Source organism: Narcine bancroftii, chromosome 2 (genome assembly GCF_036971445.1).
Source record: "Narcine bancroftii isolate sNarBan1 chromosome 2, sNarBan1.hap1, whole genome shotgun sequence".
NCBI classification, from domain to species: domain Eukaryota; kingdom Metazoa; phylum Chordata; class Chondrichthyes; order Torpediniformes; family Narcinidae; genus Narcine; species Narcine bancroftii.
This window is the reverse complement of record NC_091470.1, coordinates 112,550,749-112,563,781: the sequence shown is the minus strand read 5'-3', so window position 1 is coordinate 112,563,781 and position 13,033 is coordinate 112,550,749.

Below are 13,033 nucleotides of genomic sequence, written 5' to 3'. Positions count from 1 at the left end.
ATGGGATCATCAGGGGACATGGGGGTATGGAAGGATGATTCTTCACTGTTACTGTCATCAAATCAGGTGTAGAAGTCGTTGAGTTCCTCAGGGAGAGAAGCTTTCTCATCTGCCACTTCACTGAATTTGGTTTTGTAACAAGTTATGCTCCTGCCACAGCTGTCGGATGTCCCTTGTTGTTTCCATTTTCATCCAAAATCTCCACTTCACCCAGGAGATAGTTTTCCGCAGGGTCATACCTGCTCCTGCTGTGCTGATCTGGATCACAAGACTTAAATGCCTTGGATCTGGCTCTAAAGATTCTTGTCTCTGGTAGAGTAGCCTTGCCCTCAGGTCATCAATTTTATTCTCCAGTGACTAGACATTTGCCAATATTATGGATGATAGGGGAGATATCAGACCCCTGCACTTCAGCCTTGTTTGAATCCTGGCCCTCACTCTAAGTTAGTGTAAAGCTATTACAGCGCCAGCACCCAATTTTGAATCTGGCACTGATTGCAAGGAGTTTGTACCTTCTCCCCATGTCTGCGTGGGTTTCCTCCAGGAGCTCTGGTTTTTTCCCACCCTTCAAAAACGTTATGGGGTTGTGGGTCAATTAAAACTAATTGGGCTGGCACGGGCCTATGGGCCAGAAGGGCCTGTTACCGCGCTGTATGTCTAAATTTAAAATTTAAATATGACGGTGGGCCTAATTATAACAGAGCTTTTCAGGAGGGATCCTCTTGGTGATGGACACCCTTGGTGGATTTTCAGAAGCTATTGAGTCTCAGTGTGTATTGAAAAAAATCTCATTTTCTTTTTCTAAATTTAAGCAGAGGCGATCAAATCTCCTCAAGAGGGAAGGTTCAACTTGTCTTATTGTGAAGTGATTTTTCATTATTTCCGATTGAGCTGTTTAAATAATCGCAGGAAAAAAAATGTTCGATTCATTGCAGTGCAGGACAAGGAAGCCTTTCTGTTGCAAAAGACTTAGTAAAAGCTGTCAACATTGACGTCTCCAACCCCCAAGAATTTCTTGATTGACCATTCAGATATGATGACATTTGAAGGCTTTTTTCATATTGAAACACTTTCAGAATGTTGATTGAGGAATCCAGTGGCCTCTTTTCTATTTCCAATGGCAGGTAAATGTGTTATTGAGGTGAAAATCCAAGGACTTTTAACTTCTTCCTTTTGTCACCACTTTGCTTCGAGGTATTGACTTTTGCAGGATTACCGATTCTGCAGAAGTCAGGCAATCGATTACCTCACTCAAATGGCCACAGTTTATGGTTGAGAGAGATTTCATGCTATTTTGAGTGTGGAGCCATTTGCAGTCCTTGACCCCATTGGATAAGGTGCACACTCATAGCCAGAGTCATACAGTGAAGAAACAGGCCCTTCAGCCCATCCATAGTGACCATTATACCCAACTATACTAATCCAGATTTCAGATTTATTGTCAGAGTACGTACATAACATCACATACAACCCTGAGATACTTTTTCCTGTGAGTGAGGCAGAACTACCACTTATTGGTAGTGAAAACTCTCAGCGTACACTTGTAAACAAATAAAGAAATGTAAATAGAAATTATCGATAAAGTGCAAAAGTAAGAGTTCTTAAATGAGTCCCTGATTGAATTTGGTGTTGAGGAGTCTGATGGTGGAGGGGGAGCAGCTGTTCCTGAACCCGGTAGTGCGAGTCTTGTGGCACCTATACCTCTTTCCTGATGGCAGCAGCGAGAATAATGTGTGCGGTGGGTGGTGTGGCTCCTTGATGATTGCTGCTGCTCTCTGACAGCAGAGTCTCCTGTAGATATTCTTGATGGTTGGGAGGTTTTGATAAAAATTAAAAATTAAAATAGTGGTTAATTTATTTTAAGATACATGAAACTACCAGTGATTGGGGCACCACGGTTAGCTGTTATAATGCTAGCGACTGGGGTTCAAACCCAGTACTGTCTTTAAGGAGTTTATACATTCTCCTCATGTCTGCGTAGATTTCCTCTGGGTCTTCCGGTTTCCTCCCATCTCCCTTAATGGACTGGGGTTGTAGTTTAATTGGGATATTTGGGCGGCACTGGCTCATGGGCCAGAGAACCTGTTTCCATTATTTATGTCTAAATTTTAAATTTAACAAATTTAATTTAAATTAAAAAATTTACAAATTTAAAATAAAAAAAGTACATAGCTAATTGTATCTTTAAACCAAAAACTGGTGACTCCATTCGAAAAGTTGTGGCAAATGAGGAACCAGATAAGAAGTGCATTTAGCTCACTGCATTCTGGATCCACTGCTGGATTCAGTGCTCATTCCTGCCCTCTAATGGGTTCCATCTGCTGCATTGCAGAACCAGGCGTCTGGCATATTTTCCATGGAAGGTCATCATGGTCAGGCCCAAGGTAAACCAAGCTCAAAGGTGAGAAGTGAAGCCTTGTGTGCACTTCTATAGCACCTTTTATCACAGCCTCAGGGCCCAGCCAAATGTTTTCACGTGGGGAAGTCGGTGGGGGTGTGCGGAACATAGGTTACCAGGAACCATACCGGGGAATCGGACTGCTCTGGGAGCCAGCATCCAACTGAGTGGCCATACAATTTCATTCTGTCTCTCAGGAAAATATGGAAATAAAGTTGAGTTAGTGTTTTACTGAAGGAAAGGATACAGCTAATGTATGCATAACAAGATCCCACAAAGTTGATAATAAATAGAGAACCCGTTTTCTTATGATGAAGAAGAATTCGGGATGAATGTTGGTCAAGACTTTCTTGCCCTCCCTCAGAATACTATAGGTCCATTCAGTCTTTTCCATCTACGTGAAAGTTCCTTTCCATCGTACCATAGTACACGAATCTAGAATGAAATTTTATTGTCATATACAGAGGTTTAATGTACTGATTCACCAAAATTTTTGCTTGGTCCGGTCATATGGGTATGTATTAATCACCAATAGCAATAATATGAATGAAGTCACCAGAATATGCCATCTCTCCTCTCTATACCTTAAGCCTATGCCCTCTCATTTGAGAATCATCTATCTGCAGAAAAAGACTTGAGTGTTCACTTCATCCAGTCCCACCACAATTTTATAAACCTCCATAAGGTCGGTCCTCAACCTCTTACATTCCAGGGAATAAAGACCCAACCTTTCCAATCTCTCCCAAAACAAACCCTCCACCCAACCTAATTCTCATTCTTGGATCGGAATAGATCAGATCTCTCTAGAACAGATGCTTGAGAATTTGAATGAAGGAAAATGACATGCCTGAACTCTGATGCTCTCTGTGTGGAGTCTGCATGTTGTGGGTTAGTCCTGTACCCTCTCTCACATGAAAGTCTTGCGATTGATAGGTTGACTGATCACTGCAAATTGCTCTTGGGGTATAAACTGGTGATAAAAGCTCAGAGGAGTTAATGGGAGTGTGGAGATTAATAAAAACAGAATGTGTGTCCAATGAGCATAAACAGGTGACTGATGAGCAGCATAATATTCCGTGGAATTTTCCCATGCTTCATGACCTGATGATTTTATTATTGCTGGAATAAGTATGGAGATTAGATTGAAATACTACTGCTACCCTGATACGAAGGAGTTATTAGGCAGAGGTACTGCAAAAAAAGGGGGCGTTGGATACAGGACAACAGCATTTAGGGAATAGGCAGTTTATTTCTCTATATTTTATACTAGATTCGTGCACTATGGTACGATGGAAAGGAACTTTCACGTAGATGGAAAAGACTGAATGGGCAAAGATGTGCTGTGACTCTTTGCTAGCTTTTGAATGGCACGTAAAAAAAAGCTTTTTGTTCCGACTCTGTACACAAGGCGATAATTAATACCCCCCAACTCAAGTTCTACTTGGGGATGTTAATGGACAAAATGTCTAAAAAAACAATCAACACGTCAGGCAGCATTTTGGGGGAAAACAATGAGCCTGTGTTGGAACCAAACATTTCCAACCTTTTAAATTTGTACCTCAGATGTTCAAACGGTGCAGTTATTTAATTTTCAAAGCAACAATGTAAGCATTAGAGTCCACAAATATAACTCTTCAGCTGTGTCAAAGTATGCAGGTGGGTCGACTCACTGCGTCATTGACTCAGGAGAGACAGGTCATAAACGCTAAAGCTAATAATAATGAATATATAGGACTCAGCAGGTCAGGTAGCATCCACGGAGAGAAGATGAACAAAGGGTCCAGACCTAAAAACAAATTGCAGCACTACTGGAGCTCCTGCCGGATGTGTGGTCCCTGGACAGTGGGGAGCAGAGGGGTGGGTACCAAGGGGGCAATTGGTGGCAAAGGAGCAATGGATGAAAGAATGACTGGGGTAATTGAAGGGCTTTGTAATTGACCAGATTGAGATTGAGACGGCCATCAAAAATTTAGACAATCTCGGAGGAATCACGAGATGGAGTAGTGGCCGGTAGGAGAATGCCACCCCTCTCCAGAAAAGAAGGAAAAAAAGTGAAGAAAAATCAAAGCCTCAGACACACAAATCACAACAAATAAAAAATAAAGGTGTGGAGAAAATGGCACCTAAGAAAGAAAAGCCAAAAACAATGGGAAGAAAAGAAGAAAGAAAGATACCGGAAGAGAAAGGTGAAGGCCTGACCTGCACGAAAAAGCAGGGACCCGCTATGGAAAGAGGAGCCCACTCCCCGAGGTTAGCGGAGACCCTGCAGGGTCGCGACCCACTAACCGCAGGACTGCACAAATGGCTCACGGAGCCAAACAGGGGTGCACAACTGCGCACGACAAGGAGAACACTGACTGGAGGGGGAACCAGCTGTGGGGTGAAAGAAAACAATGGGAACGGGAGGGGTGAGAAAGAAAAAAGGAAACTAGAGACACAATAGATAACCAACCCAGAAGAAGAGGACCAACATCAAGACACCATGGGAAAAAAAAACCCAACAAACTGAGGCAAGCAGCTCAACAAGAAAGTCAGAAGAGACACAGATACAAGGAAGAGAAATAGAAGACACAAACCCAAGAGCAGACACAGAAGAAGAAGAAGACCAAGCTCTGCACAGAGGAATAGAAGGTAAAATGAATGGACAGTACATAGATAAAATATTTTTTCAAGAACAAATGAAAGCATTAAAAGAATGGCTGACACAAGAATTTAGTGAAATGAAAAGAAAAATGAAAAGTACAGAAGGAAAAGTGAGTAGAACAGAGCTGGTCATAACAGATGTAGGGAAAAGATTAGAAAATTTGGAAGAACATGTAATGGCTGTAGAAATGGAAGTGAACGACTTAAAAAGAAAATTGGAAGAAAGTGACAAAAAAGTTAAAGAAACACAAGAGTTGTTAGCTTAGAAGATGGATATAATGGAAAACTATAGTAGGCGAAACAATATAAAGATAGTGGGCCTTAAGGAAGATGAAGGCGGCAAAGATATGAAAGAATTTATAAAAGAATGGATCCCAAAAGTCCTGAGAATGCCAGAAATGCAGGAAGGAATGGAAATAGAAAGGGCACACAAAACACTAGCCCTGAAACCACAGTCACAACAAAAACCAAGATCCGTTTTAGTAAAATTTCTGAGATACACGACAAGAGAAAATATATTGGAGAAGGAGATGAATAAAATGAGAGAAGACAAAAAACCACTGGAGTACAAAGGCCAAAAATTTTTTTCTACCCAGACATAAGTTCTGAGCTCCTGAAGGAGTTTAACGCAGCAAAATCGATCCTATGGAAGAAAGGCTATAAATTTATGTTAAGATATCCAGCGGTGCTTAAAATAGTTATCCTGGGGCACCAAAACAGACTGTTCTCAGATCTGGAGAAAGCACGAGAATTTGCAGAACGCCTGCAAGACAGAAAGGGAGATGAAGAGATGTAACAAGAATGAAGAACGACGACAAACAACATATAAAGATGTAAAAATGATGTATAAGTCAGAACTAAAGGAGGGAAGAAAAGGGAAGTAAGAGAGAAGAGGGGAAAAAAGAGGAGGGGTTAAAAAAAAATTAATAATAAATAAATAAAACATAAAAAGAAAAGGTGAAGAAACGAGGGGGAACTTTGTTGTAATGTGAAGATAAAAGTCTTTTCTGGAGGGGGTTGGGTGGGAGAGAATAACAGTCACTGAGAAATCAGTTGACACTTGCGAATGGTTCGCAGTCCGAATGGAGAGGGGAGTTGTGGTTGCCCAGCAAGGGACAAGGGGCAACTCAGAGAGGGGGGGGGGAGAATACTTGGGGTTAAGGGAATTTTAGATGTGGGAATGATTTAAATATTTTATGTTTTAGAAGTGTTGTCATACAGGGCATTCAAAACATGAAAACTGAGAAATGGAAATGGGGAAAAGGGGAAAGGTGGTGATGAGGAAGCAGAAATGAGATGCAAACAAAGTATGAAATGGCGATGTTGAACTATATGACTATAAATATTAACAGAATATATAACCAAATCAAAAGGAAGAGCCTATTAAATTGACTGAAAAAAGAAACAATTGATATAGCATTCGTGCAGGAAACACATCTAACTGAAGTGGAACATAATAAATTAAGGAGAGACTGGGAAGGGCAACGTAACGGCAGCATCATATCATTCAAAAGCCAGAGGAGTAGCTATATTAATCAATAAAAATGTACCAATCAAAATAGAGGAGGAAATAATAGATCCAGCAGGGAGGTGTGTAATGATAAAGTGTCAGATATATTCTGAACTCTGGAATTTGGTCAATATATATGCACCTAATGAAGAGGATCAAAAGTTTATGCAAGATTTTTTTTGAAGATTGTAGATAAGCAGGGGAATATATTGATAGGAGGGGACTTTAACCTTAATTTGGATTCAAAGATGGATAAAACTGGACAAAAGACTAGCAAAAAGAACAAAGTAGCCAAATTTATGGTTAAATCAATGCAGGAAATGCAACTTTTGGATATATGGAGGAAACAACACCCAAAGGAGAAGGAATACTCATATTATTCAAGTAGATATAAAACATACTCAAGGATTGACCTGTTCCTGTTGTCAGCCCATATTCAAGGGAGAGTTAGGAAAACGGAATATAAATCTAGATTGTTATCGGATCACTCACCCCTGTTATTAGCAATAGAGCTGGAGGACATCTCACCAAGAACGTATAGATGGAGATTAAACTTCATGCTACTTAAATGACAGGATTTTAGAGAATTAATTGAGCGCCAAATTAAAATGTACTTTGAAATAAATACAGAATCAGTGAAAGACAAATTTATACTATGGGATGCAATGAAAGCCTTCATCAGAGGGCAGATAATAAGTTATGTAACTAAGATGAAGAAGGACTACAATTGGGAAATAGAACAGCTGGAAAGGGAAATAGTAAGTACAGAAAAAGAACTAGCAACAAGGGAAGATACAACAAAAAGAAGAGAATTGGCGGACAAAAAAATAAAATAAGAAACACTACAAATGTACTAGGTGGAGAAGAAGATAATGAAAACAAAGCAGAAGTATTATGAGCTAGGAGAAAAAACGCACAAAATACTAGCTTGGCAGCTTAAAACTGAGCAAACTAAAAGAATGGTATTGGCATCAAAGAAAAAGGACAAACAAATTACATATAACCCAACAGAGATCAATGAAAACTTCAAGGAATTCTATGAGCAATTATACCGAACTGAGAACGAAGAGAAAGAAGACAAAATAGATGAGTTTCTAGCTAAAATTGAACTACCAAAATTGCAAGAAGAGGAGCAAAACAAATTGATAAAACCATTTGAAATAGAGGAAATACAGGATATATTAAAAAAGCTTTTCTTTGGCTTGGCTTCGCGGACGAAGATTTATGGAGGGGGTAAAAAGTCCACGTCAGCTGCAGGCTCGTTTGTGGCTGACAAGTCCGATGCGGGACAGGCAGACACGATTGCAGCGGTTGCAGGGGAAAATTGGTGGGTTGGGGTTGGGTGTTGGGTTTTTCCTCCTTTGCCTTTTGTCAGTGAGGTAGGCTCTGCGGTCTTCTTCAAAGGAGGTTGCTGCCCGCCAAACTGTGAGGCGCCAAGATGCACGGTTTGAGGCGATATCAGCCCACTGGCGGTGGTCAATGTGGCAGGCACCAAGAGATTTCTTTAGGCAGTCCTTGTACCTTTTCTTTGGTGCACCTCTGTCACGGTGGCCAGTGGAGAGCTCGCCATATAACACGATCTTGGGAAGGCGATGGTCCTCCATTCTGGAGACGTGACCCATCCAGCGCAGCTGGATCTTCAGCAGCGTGGACTCGATGCTGTCGACCTCTGCCATCTCGAGTACTTCGACGTTAGGGATGTAAGTGCTCCAATGGATGTTGAGGATGGAGCGGAGACAACACTGGTGGAAGCGTTCTAGGAGCCGTAGGTGGTGCCGGTAGAGGACCCATGATTCGGAGCCGAACAGGAGTGTGGGTATGACAACGGCTCTGTATACGCTTATCTTTGTGTTGTTTTTCAGTTGGTTGTTTTTCCAGACTCTTTTGTGTAGTCTTCCAAAGGCGCTATTTGCCTTGGCGAGTCTGTTGTCTATCTCATTGTCGATCCTTGCATCTGATGAAATGGTGCAGCCGAGATAGGTAAACTGGTTGACCGTTTTGAGTTTTGTGTGCCCGATGGAGATGTGGGGGGGCTGGTAATCATGGTGGGGAGCTGGCTGATGGAGGACCTCAGTTTTCTTCAGGCTGACTTCCAGGCCAAACATTTTGGCAGTTTCCGCAAAGCAGGACGTCAAGCGCTGAAGAGCTGGCTCTGAATGGGCAACTAAAGCGGCATCGTCTGCAAAGAGTAGTTCACGGACAAGTTTCTCTTGTGTCTTGGTGTGAGCTTGCAGGCGCCTCAGATTGAAGAGACTGCCATCCGTGCGGTACCGGATGTAAACAGCGTCTTCATTGTTGGGGTCTTTCAATAAAATGCCTGGAGAGGACGGACTCCCAATAGAATTCTATAAAACATTAAAAAACTTATTAATTCCTCCTCTCCTGGAAGTAATGAACCAGATTGAAGAAACACAAAACATGCCAGATTCATGTAAAGCAGCAAAAATTACAGTAATACCAAAGATGGGGAAAGATCCACTAACACCAGCATTATATAGACCAATATCTCTACTTAGCTCATTATAAGATAATAGCAAAACTATTAGCAAACAGATTGGCTGACTGTGTACCAAAAATAGTAAAACTAGATCAAACTGCATTTATTAAGAAAATACAAACAACGGACAATGTCTGTAAGTTCATTAACTTAATCCAGGCAGTACAAGGAAATAAGACGCCAACAGTAGTGGTTGCTTTAGATGCAGAGAAAGCCTTTGACAGGGTAGAATGGAATTATTTATTCAAAGTACTACAGAGGTTCAACCTACCAGAGAAATACATTAATTGGATTAAAGCATTATACAAGGGACCATTGGCGAAGGTGACAGTAAATGGATATATATCGAACCAATTTAAATTAAGCAGGTCAACTAGGCAGGGATGCCCACTATCTCCCTAACTGTTCGTGTTAGCTATAGAACCATTGGCAGAACTGATAAGAACAGAAAATAAAATAAAAGGGATAAAAATAAAAGAGAAGGAATATAAAATCAGTCTATTTTCAGATGACATCATAGTATACTTAACAGAACCACAATTATCAATAAAATAATTACATAAGAAATTGAAGGAATATGGAGAAATATTGGGATACAAGATCAACGCAAATAAAAGTGAAGCGATGCCAATGAATAATGTGGATTTCACAAAGTTTAAGAAAGAATCACCATTTAAATGGCAAACACAAGCAATCCGATACCTAGGTATTCAACTAGATAATAATCTAGGCCATCTATACAAATAAAATTATCAGCCATTCATGAAGAAATTACAAAATGACTTAGAACATTGGAAAGATTTACCACTAACACTGATAGGATGAGTAAATTGCATTAAAATGAATATCTTCCCAAGGATAGAACACCTGTTTCAATCGTTACCAATTCCCTTAACAGAGAAATTCTTCAATGAACTAAAGAAAATAATAAGGAAATTCTTATGCAAAGGGGGGAAACCAAGGTTAGCGCTAGATAAATTAACAGAATGGTACAAACAAGGGGGCTTACAGCGACCAAACTTTAAAAGTTGTAATAGAGCAGCACAATTAAGATATCTATCAGATTTTTATCAAACAAGGGGAAAACCTGATTGGTCCAGATTAGAGCTAGATAAAATAGGGGAGAAGGTACCTGGACATATACTATATAAGTGGGATGAAAAGCTGGTACAACATGAGAATTCACCAGTACTGCACCATCTGCTCAACATTTGGAAGAAGATTCACATAGAAAGGAAAAAAAACAAATTACCAACTACCAAAATTATTATTGACGCAAAATCAACTAATCCTTTTCACAATAGATAACCTTTCCTTCAGAGAATGGGAGAGAAAAGGGGTCAAAAAAATAGAAAATTGTTTTTTGGGTAATAATTTATAATCTTTTGAACAAATGAAGTACAAATATGGTATAACTCACAGTACAATGTTTGCATACCACCAACTGAAAACCTATTTGAAGGACAAATTGGGAAGCAGGCTGAGGTTACCAGAAGGAAGCAGCTTTGAATATGTGATTACAGACACAATGATAATTAAAAGATTTATAACAAACATGTACATCAAGCTGCAAGAGAAAGAGAACGATGAAATAAGCTGTAAACCCAAACAAAAGTGGGAATAAGATCTGAACATAAAGATAAAAAATGGGAAAAGCTATGCTCCGGAACTATGAGAAATACAATAAACATGAGGTTACGCATGATACAATATAATTGGTTACACAGGATATATATCATGCCCCAAAAGTTAAATAGATGGGACCCAACAGTATTAGATAGATGTTTTCGCTGTAAGAAGGAAACGGGAACAACAGTACATGCACTTTGGGCACGTGAGTAAGTGGAAAAGTTTTGGGAAGATCTAAATCAGGTATTAAATAAAATCACAAAAAGCAACAAACCAAAAGATCCAGAGATTTTTTTTCTAAGTAATATAAGAAGTAAGGAATTAGGCCTCAAACTGGATGAAGCACAAAAAAGATTTATTATAACAGCCTTAGCTGTAGCAAAAAAATGTATAATGTCAACCTTGAAATCAGAAGAGAGCCTGAGAATACAGCAATGGTACATAGAAATGAATAGATGCATTCTATTGGAAAAAATAACATATAATTCAAGAAATAATATCACAGTATTCGAACAAATTTGGGAACCGTACATGGAACACAGCAGAGAAGTCCTACCGCGGACCTCTACCCACTAAAATGATAGAATGAGAAGAAGACGAAATGAACTGACCCAGTGTGTAAAAGTAGATGACACAATTTTCTTGTTTATTTTCATTATGTGATGACATTGTTTAATGGGTTTAATGTATTGTATATGTTGAACGTTTAGTGGGTAGGGAGGGGGGGTGGGAAGGAGGGAGGGAAGAGAGGGGGGAAAAGTGGAGAAAATGACTGTGTATATTCAAGAGGGAAATGTTTGTGTGTATTTTGGTTAATATGGTTCATAGTGTGAAAAATTTTTTTAAAATTTAAAAAATTTAGACAATCTTATTGTAAAGCTATGCATTTCAAAGTCTGTTCAATGGCATTGTAGCCTTTATTCTCCCAACATTCCCACCAACTTCTCCTCATCCCCAGCCCTGCCGACCCTCGTTGGATTCTACCACTCAACTGTGCACTCAGGATAGGTCACAATAGTTTGTTTTATTCTGGATTTGGGAGGTAATGGAGCTACTGGGGGAAGTGCATGGAGTGAGGGGAGAATGTTTCCTCCGGTAAGGAATCTCAGATCTTGGTGGGATTTTTTCAGCATAGCCTTAAGATGAGGCAAGCAATTTCCTCATGCATCTTTGGAATAGTCTACCCTGTATGCAAGGTTGAGATCAATAGATTCTGGAGGGGCATCAGGGATGATGAGGAATGAGTGGGAGGTCAAATCAGATCAACCACTATCTTATTGAATGGTGGGGCAGGCTTGAGGGGTTGTATGGTCTCCTCCTGCCTCTGCACAGTGCTGTGTCACAGCTCAAGTCACCTCCGGTTCTGTCTGTGTGAAGTTTGCATCATCTCCCTGCCTCCACATACACTTCCTCCAGGAGCTCCACTTGCCACCCACATCCAGAAAAAATAAACTTATCCCAAGTGTTCAAGTGAGTGGCAGAATCCAAGGGGGGGGGGGGGGGGGTGGGGGAGGAAATTGGTGAGGAGAATAAAAAATAGGATCAGTGGAAAATAGGTGCATGATGGGCAGTGCAGAATCAATGTGTTTAAAGGCCTGTTTTTATGCCATATGCCTGCATAAGATTCTTTCTAGTTTAGATTGATGTTGATTAATATATCAAATATCTTAACATATTGTGATAGTACAGATTCTATCACCAATGTGTATATGTACAGATGGTAGTGTAGGATGACTGTGATTGGCTACTGGCAGGTCTTAAAGGATTGCTCCTAGCCACACCAGGTCATTCTGGACTGGTCGACCTACTTGTGATATGCTCCAATCTTGTAGGTAATAAGAGCCTTGGTTTGGATCAACAAGTCTTTGGTTCTTTTGATGCGCACTACACATATTAATTAATTAACCAAAATATTAATACATAAATAAATAGGGACACGGATGTAGACTGGGAGATTACTTCGCTGAGAACCTTTGCTCTGTTGTAATCAGTGACGGATCTCCCAGTGGCCAACTATTTCAATTCTGCTCCTCACTCAGACACTGATATGCCTGTCCATTGCGCCATGCACTGCCAAACCAAGGCACGCATAAATTGGATGAGTAACACCTAATATTCTGTCTGGGCACTCTCCTACTGGATGGCATTAACATTGACCTCCTATTTCTGCTAGACCACCCCCCGTTGAACCTCTCTTCCCTAATTCTTCTTCCTCCCCATTCTCCACCCCTTTCCCTCTCTATCCACAGAGCCATCCCCTCTCACCCCCTGCTTGCTGGTATGCCCTTCCTACCTTATCTACCTATTACCTCCTGCCTGGGGGACCGTGCGCCTCCCCCTGCCCCTCCAATCCCAT